The following is a 13,901-nucleotide window of genomic DNA, read 5'->3' as shown; positions in this document are numbered from 1 at the left end:
CGGCGCGCGTCGGGGCAGGGACGCGGGCGACGGCGACGGGGGCGGGCCGGGGCGGGCGGCGTCGGCGTCATCGGGGGCAACAACTGCAAGATGAGAGTGAAAATTTCCTAAGTGTGGACTTATATAGCAGAGCCTTTAGTCCCGGTTCGTGGCAGCAACCGGGACTAAAGGTGGGCATTAGTCTCGGTTGGTCTTTTCAAGAGCCCAAAGGGCGGGAAGCGGCGGCATTTGGTCTCGGTTGGTAGCACCAACCGGGACTAAAGGGGGGCATTGGTCACGGTTGGTAAACCAACCGTGACCAAAGGCCTTGTGCTGTTGCGGCGTCGAAAGTTTAGTCCCACCTCGCTAGTTGAGAGGGGTGCGTAGTGGTTTATAAGCCCCACTACCGCACCCCTCTCGAGCTTCTCTCCATTACAGGCTTACGGGCCTAATTGTCATTGCTATGCCTGTGGGCCTACTAGGCCTCCTGCGGGCCTGAATCCTGGACCTTGGATGGGTTTCTAGTCGTATTCAGGCCGTGGGGGCCCAGTAGGTGGCATTTTTTGGTTTTTTTGTTGGTTTATTTATTTTATTTTCTTTTGTTTTTTGCTTTATTTTTTAATTCTTTATGCTTTTAGTTTCAAAAAAATTATAAACTTTTTGTTAATGCCATTAGTTTTCAAATTTGAAAACACTTTTTTTGTTTTTTTGTTTTCTTTGTTGCTTTATTTATTTTATTTTGTTTCTACTTACAACAAAATACTTATTGTTGCTATTTTTGCCAGTTTTTTTGTTTTGTTTTCTGCATTATTTATTTTCTTTTGTTTTTGCTTTATTTTTATTTTATTTTTAGATTTAGAAAAATTATAAACTTTCTGTTAGTGCCATTAGTTTTCAAATTTGAAAACACTTTTTTAGTTTTTTTGTTTTCTTTGTTGCTTTATTTATTTTATTTTGTGATTAAGTTTACTATAAAAATAGTTTTTTTCCTGTTTTTTTGATTTGTTTTTTGCATTATTTATTTTCTTTTGTTTTTTTCTTTAATTTTTAATTCTGTTTGCTTTTAGGTTAGCAAAATTATAAACTTTCTGTTAGTGCCATTAGTTTTAGAAAAAATATAAACTTTCTGTTAGTGCCATTAGTTTTCAAAGTTGAATTCTTTGAAATTTGTGTGAATCACAAGTTTGTGATTAACTTACTAAAAAATGAGAATAGATGCGCTTATAGAGAAAATTCAACCTAAATTCATAGTAAATTTCTATGAATTTCAGAGAAATTCACTATGAATTTAGGTTAAACTTTTCTCTATTAGAGCATCTATTTTCACTTTGAGAGGAGCTCAACAGGGCTCATAAACCGGCATGACACCCCTTCGGTTGGCGAGGTGGGACTAAACTCTGCCCGCAACGAGGCTCATAAGCAAAATTATAAACTTTCTGTTAGTTCCATCAGTTTTAGAAAAAATTATAAACTTTCTGTTAGTGCCATTATTTTTCAAATTTGAATCATTAAAATTTGAATAATGGTATTACGAGGGCCGAACCATAAGACATTAAAGCATTTCAAATGAACTCTGAAAAAGTTGAAAGTTGGCATGGTATCATAATTTCACCCACATAGCATGTGCATGTACAAAACGGACAATGGTAGCATACTCATGTGTTACAAAGTTGGCATGGTATCATCATAATAGTTGCGTGAGAAAGTCTTCACTTTTTCTTCGCTTGTGTCATTTGCTTATTGCACCGTAACCATGGATAATCTTCATCATTTATCAGGATGCTTGGGTCAGCCTTGACATTGAAGGGAGGAATTTCATGGAACTTTTCATAATCTTCAGACATGTCTATCTTGCCGTCCACTCCCAGGATGTCCCTTTTTCCTGAAAGAACTATGTGGCGCTTTGGATCATCGTATGATGTATTCGCTTCCTTATCTTTTCTTTTTCTCGGTTTGGTAGACATGTCCTTCACATAGATAACATGTGCCACATCATTGGCTAGGACGAACGGTTCGTCACTGTACCCAAGATTTTTTAGATCCACTGTTGTCATTCCGTACTGTGGGTCTACCTGTACCCCGCCGCCTGACAGATTGACCCATTTGCACTTAAACAAAGGGACCTTAAAATCATGTCCGTAGTCAAGTTCCCATATGTCCACTATGTAACCATAATATGTGTCCTTTCCGCTCTCGGTTGCTGCATCAAAGCGGACACCGCTGTTTTCGTTGGTGCTCTTTTGATCTTGGGCGATCGTGTAAAATGTATTCCCATTTATCTCGTATCCTTTGTAAGTCAATACAGTCAAAGATGGTCCCCTGGACAACAAGTACAACTCATCACAAACATTGTTGTCACCTCCAAGACGTGTTTCCAACCAACTGCTGAAAGTGCTGATGTGTTCACATGTAATCCAGTCGTCGCACTGCTCCGAGTGTTTGGAGCGCAGATTGTTCTTGTGCTCATCGACATACGGGGTCACCGAGGTAGAGTTCTGTAGAACTGTGTAGTGTGCTTGAGACCAAGAATATCCGTCCCTGCATATTATTGAGTCACTTCCAAGAGTGCCTTTTCCAGTCAGTCTCCCCTCATACCGCGATTTAGGGAGACCTATCTTCTTAAGGCCAGTAATGAAGTCAACACAAAACCCGATAACTTCCTCTCTTTGATGGCCCATGGAGATGCTTCCTTCTGTCCTAGCGCGGTTACGGACATATTTCTTTAGGAATCCCATGAACCTCTCAAAGGGGAACATATTGTGTAGAAATACGGGCCCCAGGATGACAATCTCGTCGACTAGATGAACTAGGACGTGCGTCATGATATTGAAGAAGGATGGTGGGAACACCAGCTCGAAACTGACAAGACATTGCGCCACATCACTCCTTAGCCTTGGTACGATTTCTGGATCAATCACCTTCTGAGAGATTGCATTGAGGAATGCACATTGCTTCACAATGGCTAATCGGACGTTTTCCGGTAGAAGCCCCCTCAATGCAACTGGAAGCAGTTGCGTCATAATCACATGGCAGTCATGAGACTTTAGGTTCTGAAACTTTTTCTCTGGCATATTTATTATTCCCTTTATATTCGACGAGAAGCTAGTCGTGACCTTCATACTGAGCAGGCATTCAAAGAATATTTCTTTCTCTTCTTTCGTAAGAGCGTAGCTGGCAGGACCTTTATACTGCTTCGGAGGCATGCTGTCTTTTTCGTGCAAACGTTGCAGGTCCTCCCGTGCCTCAGGTGTATCTTTTGTCTTCCCATACACGCCCAATAAGCCTAGCAGGTTCACGCAAAGTTTCTTCATCATGTGCATCAAGTCGATTGAAGAGCGGACCTCTAGGTCTTTCCAGTAGGGTAGGTCCCAAAATATAGATTTCTTCATCCACATGGGTGCGTGTCCCTCAGCATCATTCGGAACAGCTAGTCCGCCGGGACCCTCTCCAAAGATTACGTGTAAATCATTGACCATAGCAAGTACATGATCACCGGTACACATGGCGGGTTTCTTCCGGTGATCTCCCTCGCCTTTGAAATGCTTGCCTTTCTTTCGACATTGATGGTTGGTCGGAAGAAATCGATGATCGCCCAGGTACACATTCTTCCTGAATTTGTCCAGGTATATACTTTTAGTGTCATCTAAATAGTGCGTGCATGCGTCGTATCCTTTGTTTGTCTATCCTGAAAGGTTACTGAGAGCGGGCCAATCATTGATGGTCACGAACAGCAACGCCTTTAGGTTAAATTCCTCCTGTCTGTGCTCATCCCACGTAAGTACACCGTTTCCATTCCACAGCTGTAAAAGTTCTTCAACTAATGGCCTTAGGTACACATCAATGTCGTTGCCGGGTTGCTTAGGGCCTTGGATGAGAACTGACATCATAATGAACTTGCGCTTCATGCACATCCAAGGAGGAAGGTTATACATACATAGAGTCATGGGCCAGGTTCTGTGATTGCTGCTCTGCTCCCCGAAAGGATTAATTCCATCCGCGCTTAAAGCAAACCATACATTCCTTGGGTCCTTTGCAAACTCATCCCAGTACTTTCTCTCGATTTTTCTCCACTGCGACCCATCAGCGGGCGCTCTCAACTTCCCTTCTTTCTTCCGGTCCTCACTGTGCCATCGCATCAACTTGGCATGCTCTTCGTTTCTGAACAGACGTTTCAACCGTGGTATTATAGGAGCATACCACATGACCTTCGCAGGAACCCTCTTCCTGGGGGGCTCGCCGTCAACATCACCAGGGTCATCTCGTCTAATCTTATACCGCAATGCACCGCATACCGGGCATGCGTTCAGATCCTTGTATGCACCACGGTAGAGGATGCATTCATTAGGGCATGCATGTAACTTCTCCACCTCCAATCCTAGAGGGCATACGACCTTCTTTGCTGCGTATGTACTGTCAGGAAATTCGTTATCCTTTGGAAGCTTCTTCTTCAATATTTTCAGTAGCTTCTTAAATCCTTTGTCAGCCACAGCATTCTCTGCCTTCCATTGCAGCAATTCCAGTACGGTACCGAGCTTTGTGTTGCCATCTTCGCATTTGGGGTACAACCCTTTTTTGTGATCCTCTAACATGCGATCGAACTTCAGTTTCTCCTTTTGAATTTCGCATTGCGTCCTTGCATCGACAATGACCCGGCGGAGATCATCATCATCGGGCACATCGTCCGGTTCCTCTTGATCTTCAGCAGCTTCACCCGTTGCAGCATCATTGGACACATCGTCTGGTTCCTCTTGATCTTCACCAGCTCCCCCCGTTGCAGCATCACCGTATTCAGGGGGCACATAGTTGTCATCGTACTCTTCTTCTTCATCGTCTTCCATCATAACCCCTATTTCTCCGTGCCTCGTCCAAACATTATAGTGTGGCATGAAACCCTTGTAAAGCAGGTGGGAGTGACGGATTTTCCCACATTCAGTGCATGGACAACACATAAAATCATTATGCTTGTTTGCCTCAGCCGCTTCAAGAAATTCGTGCACGCCCTTAATGTACTTGGAGGTGTGATTGTCACCGTACATCCATTGCCGGTTCATCTGCGTGCCTTATATATAATTAAGTGTCCAAATTAATTGAAGTTCATCATCATATTAAAACCAAAGTGCATACATAGTTCTCATCTAACAACATATAGCTCTCCAGAGCATCTAATTAATTAAACCATATATTGAAACTATGTAAAACATTTGAATGCGAAAACAAATGCGATCATAATCGCAACCAAGGTAATAATTGATCCAACTGCATAATGATACCAAGCCTCGGTATGAATGGCATATTTTCTAATCTTTCTAATCTTCAAGCGCATTGCATCCATCTTGATCTTGTGATCATCGACGACATTCGCAACATGCAACTCCAATATCATCTTCTCCTCCTCAATTTTTTTTATTTTTTCCTTCAACAAATTGTTTTCTTCTTCAACTAAATTTAACCTCCCGACAATAGGGTCGGTTGGCATTTCTGATTCGCATACATCCTACATAAATAAAATCTATGTCACGTTGGTCGGCATAATTTTCATAAACAATAAATGAACCAATAGTTATAAAGATAATATATATACCACATCCGAATCATAGACAGGACGAGGGCCAACGGGGGCGGATACCAAAACCATCGCACTATATAAGATGCAATAATAAAAGTAAGAAAATAATACAAGTACCTATGTAAACATACAAGTAAGAATATTTTTCCTTTCAGAAAGAAGATAAGAACAAGAGGCGCACCACGGTGGTGCCGGCGATGAGCTCGGCGCGGGTGATCGACGGCGGTGAAGACGGGGACGGGGCGTGATGGACCGCTAAACCTAGACAAATATTGTGGAAAATGGAGCTTGGAGGTCGAGCTTGGAGAGGAGAAAGCTTAAGTAGTGTGGCCCGGGCATTCCATCGAACACCTTGTGTGCATAGGAGGTGAGCTAGAGCACCACCAAGCCCTCTCCCTGTCGGCCAGAAAAAAACAGAGCAGTGTGCTCTGCTCTTACGCGAGGGGGTATATATAGGCACCTCATTGGTCCCGGTTGGTGGAATGAACCAGGACTAAAGGGGAGCCTTTGGTCCCGGTTCATGCCACCAACCGGGACCAATGGTGGTGGGCCAGGAGCGAGGCCATTGGTCCCGGTTCGTCCCACCAACCGGGACCAAAAGGTCTAGACGAACCGGGACCAATGGACCACGTGGCCCGGCCGGCCCCCTGGGCTCACGAACCGGGTCCAATGACCCCATTGGTCCCGGTTCTAGACTAAACCGGAACTAATGGGATGACCTGGCCTGGACCAAAGCCCTGTTTTCTACTAGTGTCACCGAGCTGAACATGTGCAGATCGCGGAGGTGTCGTACGTTCGTTACTTGATCGGTTGGATCGCGAAGACGTTCGACTACATCAACCACGTTACTTAATCCTTCCGCGTACGGTCTACGAGGGTACATAGATACACTCTCCTCTCTCGTTGATATGCATCTCCTAGATAGATCTTGTTGATCGTAGGAAAATTTTGAAATACTGCGTTCCCCAATAGTGGCATCCGAGCCAGGTCTATGCGTAGATGTTATATGCACGAGTAGAACACAAAGAGTAGTGGGCGATAATAGTCATACTGCTTACCGGCATGTCATACTTTGATTCAGCGGTATTGTTGGATGAAGCAGCCCAGACCAGCATTAGAAGACCGCGTTCATGGGACTGGTTCTACCGACGTGCTTCGCACACTGGTGGCTAGTGGGTGTCTGTTTGTCCAGCTTTAGTTGAACCAAGTTTGACTATGCCCGGTCCTTGTTGAAGGTTAAAACAACACACTTGATGAAAAACTTGCAATTGGTGGTGTCGATGGTGGACCAGTCATGGAACTCAGGGACGAGGCTGGAGTCGACGATGTCATCCACGTGGTCAATGAGGTGATACACCCGGAACACGAGGGAATAATATGTCTTCCATGTGTAGTATGAGGTGAAGTAAATATTCCCTAGAGGCAATAATAAAGTTTTTATTTATATTTACTTATATCATGATAAATTTTTATTATTCATGCTAGAATTGTATTAACCAGAAACTTGATACATGTGTGAATACATAGACAAACAGAGTGTCCCTAGTATGCCTCTACTTGACTAGCTCGTTAATTAAAGATGGTTAAGTTTCCTAGCCATAGACATGAGTTATCATTTGATGAACGGGATCACATCATTAGAGTATGATTTGATGGACAAGACCCATCCGTTAGCTTAGCACTATGATCGTTTAGTTTGTTGTTATTGCTTTCTTCATGACTTATACATGTTCCTATGACTATGAGATTATGCAACTCCCGAATACCAGAGGAACACTTAGTGTGCTATCAAATGTCACAATGTAACTGGGTGTTTATAAAGATGCTCTATAGGTGTCTCTGATGGTGTTTGTTGATTTGACATAGATCGAGATTAGGATTTGTCACTCTGATTGTCGGAGAGGTATCTCTAGGCCCTCTCGGTAATGCTCATCACTATAAATCTTGCAGGCAACGTGACTAAAGAGTTAGTTACGGGATGATGCATTACGGAATGAGTAAAGAGACTTTCCGGTAACGAGATTGAACTAGGTATGAGGATTCCGACGATCAAATCCCGGGCAAGTAACATACCAATGACATAGGGAACAACGTATGTTGTTATGCGATTTGACCGATAAAGATCTTCGTATAATATGTAGGAACCAATATGAGCATCTAGGTTCCTCTATTGGTTATTGACTGGAGATGAGTCTTAGTCATGTCTACATAGTTCTCAAACCCGTATAGTCCGCACGCTTAACGTTCAATGATGATCAGTATTATGAGTTTATGTGTTTTGATGTACTAAAGGTAGTTCGAAGTACCGGATGTGATCACAGACATGATGAGTAGTCTCGAAATGGTCGAGAGATGAAGATTATATATTGGAAGGTTATGTTTGGACACCGGGATGGTTTCAGATGAGTTCGGGCATATACTAGAGTACTGGGGGGTTACCGGACCCCCCCGGGGGCTAAATGGCCCTACATGGGCTTTAGTGGGAGAGAGAGGAGGCGGCCAAGAGGTGGGGGCGCCCTCCCAAGCCCAATTCGAATTGGGATGGGGCCGCCCCCCTTTCCTTCCTCTCCTATTCCCCTTCCTTCCCCTTCTATTAGGACTAGGAAAGGGGGGAAACCTACTCCTAGTAGGAGTAGGAATCCCCCCTTCGGGCGCACCATGAAGGGTCGGCCGGCCCCCTCCTCCCCTACTTTATATACGGGGGAGGGGTGAGGGAATCCTGGACTAAGGGGTCCTCGACGTCCGACCTGATGGGCTACGAAGATACAAGACCAAAGACTCTCACTCGTGTCCAGATGGGACTCTCCTTGGCGTGGGTGGCAAGCTTGCCGTTCGGATTTGAAGATTCCTTTCTCCGTAACCGACTTTGTATAACCCTACTCCCCTCCGGTGTCTATATAAACTGGAGGGCTTAGTCCGTAGAGACAATCATAATCAGATAGGCTAGACTTCTAGGGTTTTAGCCATAACGATCTTGTGGTAGATCAACTCTTGTAACCCCATACTCATCAATATTTATCTAGCAGGACGTAGGGTCTTACCTCCATCGAGAGGGCCCAAACCTGGGTAAACATTGTGTTCCCTGTGTCGTGTTACCATCAACATCAGACGCACAGTTCGGGACACCCAACCTGAGATCCGCCGGTTTTGACACCGACATTGGTGCTTTCATTGAGAGTTCCACTGTGTCGTCGTCAGGAGGTTCGATGGCCCCATCAATCGTCTACAACAACGTTGTCTAGGGAGAAACCTTCCTCCCCGGACAGATCTTCGTATTCAGTGGCTTCGCACTACGGGCCAACTTGCGTGGCCATCTAGAGCAGATCGATAGCTACACCCCTGACTTGATCTTCGACGGATTCGAGACCATTGCAGCCGCTCCCTGCCGCCACGATGAACATGACTTAAATCTGTCATCAGACCATGCCCAGGAGATAGCGCCTGTAACTGATCCGGCCGTAGATCCGGAGCAGATTGCGCCATTTGAGGATAGGAGGCTCACCCCAGCCATGGAAATCACAGACTCAGCAGCGTCAGAGCCGCACACCGACCCAACCTCGCGTGGGATCCGTGTCACCGGAACCCCGGACCCGTTTCCGGCTACAAGTTGTGAACCATGTGCGTATGCGCACGACAAGTTTGATCAGGCATCGATCATCGAATTCAGCTCCACGGACATCTTTCGAAACTCGCCTTTAGGCGACGTGCTAAGCTCATTAAAAACACTCTCCTTAGTGGGGGACTCTTAGCCGAATTATATTCGGTTTGAACTAGGGGCCGACGATGGAGAATTCCGCTTCCCACCCCCACCCACTTAATAGCCTCCATCGAAGACTTAACCGACATGCTCGATTACGGCTCCGAAGACATCGACGGTATGGACGACGATGCTGGAGAGGAGCAGGTCAAAAACCCACCGTTCACGGGACGATGGACGGCCACCTCGTCATACGATGTATACATGGTAGATGCACCAAAAGTGAATGGTGGCGATGACAAGGAAGATCCAGTTGAGGATAAACCTTCTGAGATACAACCAAAACGCCGCTCTAAATCACGCCGCAGCAAAGACACCAACACCGGCACATGAGAAGATAACACTCTGGATGGTGCCAAAGACAATGAAGACCTCGTCGAGGCAACTCCTGAACAAGATGAACGGGAAGATGGGCGAGTCAGCCCTGATGAACAGGCCATGCACGAAGACTAGGAGGACAACAATAATCTTCCACTCTCCGAGGATGAGGTGAGCCTCGGCAACGAGTATTTTATCGTGCCTGGGGAACCTCTTGAGCAGGAGTGCTTCAAGCGTCGGCTAATAGCCACTTCAAGGAGCCTAAAAAAGAAGCAGTAACAGCTTCAAGCTGATCAAGATCTACTCAATGATAGATGGACTAACATCCTGCAAGCCGAGGAGTATGGACTCAAGCGACCATTCAAAAGTTACCCGAAGCGCAAATTACTAACTCAATTCGATGACGAGGCGTTGGAGCCCGTGCCATCAGTGCACAATGCGGCTAACCGACCACCACGTGGTCAAGACAAAGTGGCAACCCAAGTCGAACACCAGCCAGTACCACCTCGCCATAAAGACAGAGATAAAACTACTCAGGGATACACATATGATCTCCGGCAAGGCCCGAAGAATAAAGCAGGTCTGGCCAGATTGATCTACGGATCATGGGGGCGTGCCCCGACGCGCAACGACGACTATCGAGCCAAACATAGCAAGCATAGTTACATCCGAGCAGAAAATCACAGACAGGAAGTACAGGTGGAGGCAAGCGATATAAATATGGTCCAAACCTCACTACCCCTCTTCCTGAGAGGGCTTACGACAGGACCGAGGAGCAAACCAATGCCATAGTGCGGGCAGAAGTCGACGCCCATTTTGGACCGAAACTGCCACCGCCGCCAAGGGAGAAAGTGCTTGTGGAAGTAGTTGACCACTTCATTCGTATGGCTCAACCACCAGCTCCTAAGCCTGTTGACACAGACTATGAGCTCCACATCAGGAAGTTACATCGACAACGTATACAGAAGGAGGCGAGCTCGAGCTCGATCAAACAACCAGCAGCTGTAAAAAATGCGGGAAAACTGTTGCCCAGCTGGGAGAACATGCGGCGCAATCGATCCCCCCGCTTGTTGTGCCGCCAACAACACGTGACAGTACGCGCGCCCAATATTATTATGGGCAAATAGTTTACGTTCCCGAGGTGGGCGATGTGGTAATAACCCAGGAGCATATAATGCAGGCTGAAACTCTCAAAATCACTGTTGGACAACTCCTCGAGATCGAGGACATGCCTGTGCTTACAGGAGGAGGAAATAAAACAAAAATATGCACGGGGCCAACCTTTGGTCAAGCCAGAAGAGGTCAAGAAGCTCCCAACGAGAATGTATGAATTGCATCAATGATACATGGACATTACCAAGAGATCCGATCGAGAGTCCCTCATGGTGCAAGTCAAGAAGGATCATTACTACCATCAGAAACCTGTGACCGTTGAGTATTCTGAACTGTTCCAGTTATACAATCAAGACGTACTCGATAAATCTATCGTCAGTTGCTATTGTCTGTAAGTGATTTCTTTCTGTAATTTAAGTCTCAAGCTAGCTGTAGTGATCCTTTTGATCAATCATTACCTGTAATTATCCTCACTATATTATTTTCTGTGGTATTATGTAGGATGAAGATGTATGAAATGAGAAAAGGTGGACGCTATGGCATTGGGTTCATTGACCCAAACACCGTTAATGAATACACATGGAAAATAAACAAGCATCATGAAAAGTAGGTAGAGGACAGCATGCTAGAGTTCTTGAAGCGCCTCAAATACAATGAAGATATACTACTTCCTTACAACTTCCAGTGAGTCACACTTTCTTGTACAACAAATTCTCTGTTTTTGCCTACTAGCTAGCTACATGTTATTGCTTACATATGCCCGCTTAATTAAGACATGCAAATGTGTGTGCATGCAAATTTCACTGGATCTTGTGTATCATTAAAGTTGACGCCGGAACAGTTGAAATACTGGACTCACTACTCAAAGCAAATAGTGACTATAACATCTTGTTTGGGATAGTCAACAAGTAATTTCAATCATTATTAACTATATATCTCGGCCTATTTAGTTCGTCATTTCATGATATGAACTATTTAATAACCCCTTTATTCATTTTCTTTGTCGGCGGGCAGGGCTTGGGCAAGGTTCATCAGCGTCACGGAAGGCGAATGGAAACGACACCTGAAATGGTTTCGACCCAAGGTAAGTAATTAAGTAGTACTAGCTAGGTAGCTAGCTGCCATCTCTTTAATTATCATGCTTGATTAATTATTATCTGATCAAATTAAATTCCATTCTCATAATAAAGGCCCTGAAGCAGGCGCAGGGGACTAGTCTGTGTGCATTCGGCGTTTGCAAGAACATTCGCATGATGGCGTCCGAAAGGAGCAGATCTCAAAGACAGGAATGGGTACGCTTGTCAGAACACTATTCACAATTTTTACACCATTATCGATATCTAGTCACACAACTAATACACATGCATATTGATCTCCTTCTTAACAGTTCAAAGAGGTGCGGGACAAGCTCCTAGAAATGGAGCGCGTAGAAGCACTTCAAGAGGAAATAGCGGGATTTTTGCTCGACCAGGTCATAAATCCAAAGGGAGAATACTATTACCCGCTACCACCCCCATCGACCAGGTCATGAACCACTTCCAATTGTCATCGTGCTCCGAAGGCACCAATTAGGCTAATGCCACTGGCTCCGAAGGCAACATGCATATGTAGGAGAAATTGTATATAGCTATACATGTGTGTATGTGTGAATTAATATGGTGGTTTGTGAGACATTGATGATATATATATGATTGGTTCTACTAGAAATTCTATTTATATATATATATATATATATATATATATATATATATATGCATAACGTGTACAATGTGTAGTATCATAAAATACTAGCAAACGAAAAAGAATTAAAATGGAAAACACAAAATTAAATGAAAAGGAAATCATAAAACCAAAAACCCCCCAAACATTTTAGTACCGGTTGGTGTTACCAACCGGTACTAAAGGGCTCCCGGCCCCCGGAGCTGGCTCGTGCCACGTGGTTTCCCTTTAGCACCGGTTCGTGCTGAACTGGTACTAAAGGGGTGGGGGCTTTAGTGCCCACACTTTAGTGCCGGTTATGGAACCGGCACTAAAGGGCCTTACGAACCGGTGCTATTGCCCGGTTCTGCACTAGTGTCATTAGGGCATGCATGTACCTTCTCCACCTCCAATCCTAGAGGGCATACGACCTACTTTGTTGCGTACGTACTGTCGGGCAATTCGTTATCCTTTGGAAGCTTCTTCTTCAATATTTTCAGTAGCTTCTCAAATCCTTTGTCACGCACATCATTCTCTACCTTCCACTGCAGCAATTCCAGTATGGTACCGAGGTTTGTGTTGCCATCTTCGCAATTGGGGTACAACCCTTTTTTCTGATCCTCTAACATGCGATCGAACTTCAGCTTCCCCTTTTCACTTTCGCACTTTTCCCTTGCATCAACAATGACCCGACGGAGATCATCATCGGGCACATCGTCTGGTTCCTCTTGATCTTCAGCTTCCTCTTAATCTTAAGTTTCCCCTGTTGCAGCATCACTGTATTCAGGGGGCACATAGTTGTCATCGGCCTCTTCTTCTTTGCTGTCTTCCATCATAACCCCTATTTCTCCGTGCTTCGTCCAAACATTATAGTGTGGCATGAAACCTTTATAAAGAAGGTGGGTGTGAAAGATTTTCTAGTCAGAGTAAGACCTCGTATTCCCACAATCAGGGCATGGACAACACATAAAACTATTCTGCTTGTTCGCCTCAGCCACTTCGAGAAATTTATGCACGCCCTTAATGTACTCGGAGGTGTGTCTGTCACCGTACATCCATTAACGGTTCATCTGCGTGTATTATATATAATTATGTGTGTCAAAAGTAAGAAAATTAGACAAGTATCTATCTAAAGTAAGATTTTTTTTCTTTCAGAAAGAAGATAAGAACAAGAGGCTCACCACGGTGGTGCCGGCGACGAGATCGGCACGGGCGATCGACGGTGGTGAAGACGAGGACGGGGCGTGACCGACCGCTAAACCTAGACAAATCTCGGAAAAAATAGAGCTCAGAGGTCACGATTCGAGAGGAGAAAGCTTAACTAGTGTGGCTCGGGCATTTCATCAAACACCTCAGATGCATAAGAGGTGAGCTAGAGCACCCAAATGCCCTTCCTCGCCGACCAGCGAAAAACAGAGCACTGTGGAGTGCTTTGCTCGCCGGCGATGGGGTATATATAGGCAACTTATT

The sequence above is a fragment of the Triticum aestivum genome, chromosome 5A, assembly GCF_018294505.1.
Source record: "Triticum aestivum cultivar Chinese Spring chromosome 5A, IWGSC CS RefSeq v2.1, whole genome shotgun sequence".
Classification (NCBI taxonomy): domain Eukaryota; kingdom Viridiplantae; phylum Streptophyta; class Magnoliopsida; order Poales; family Poaceae; genus Triticum; species Triticum aestivum.
The sequence above is the reverse complement of the archived record's forward strand: the minus strand, read 5'-3'. Positions refer to the sequence as shown.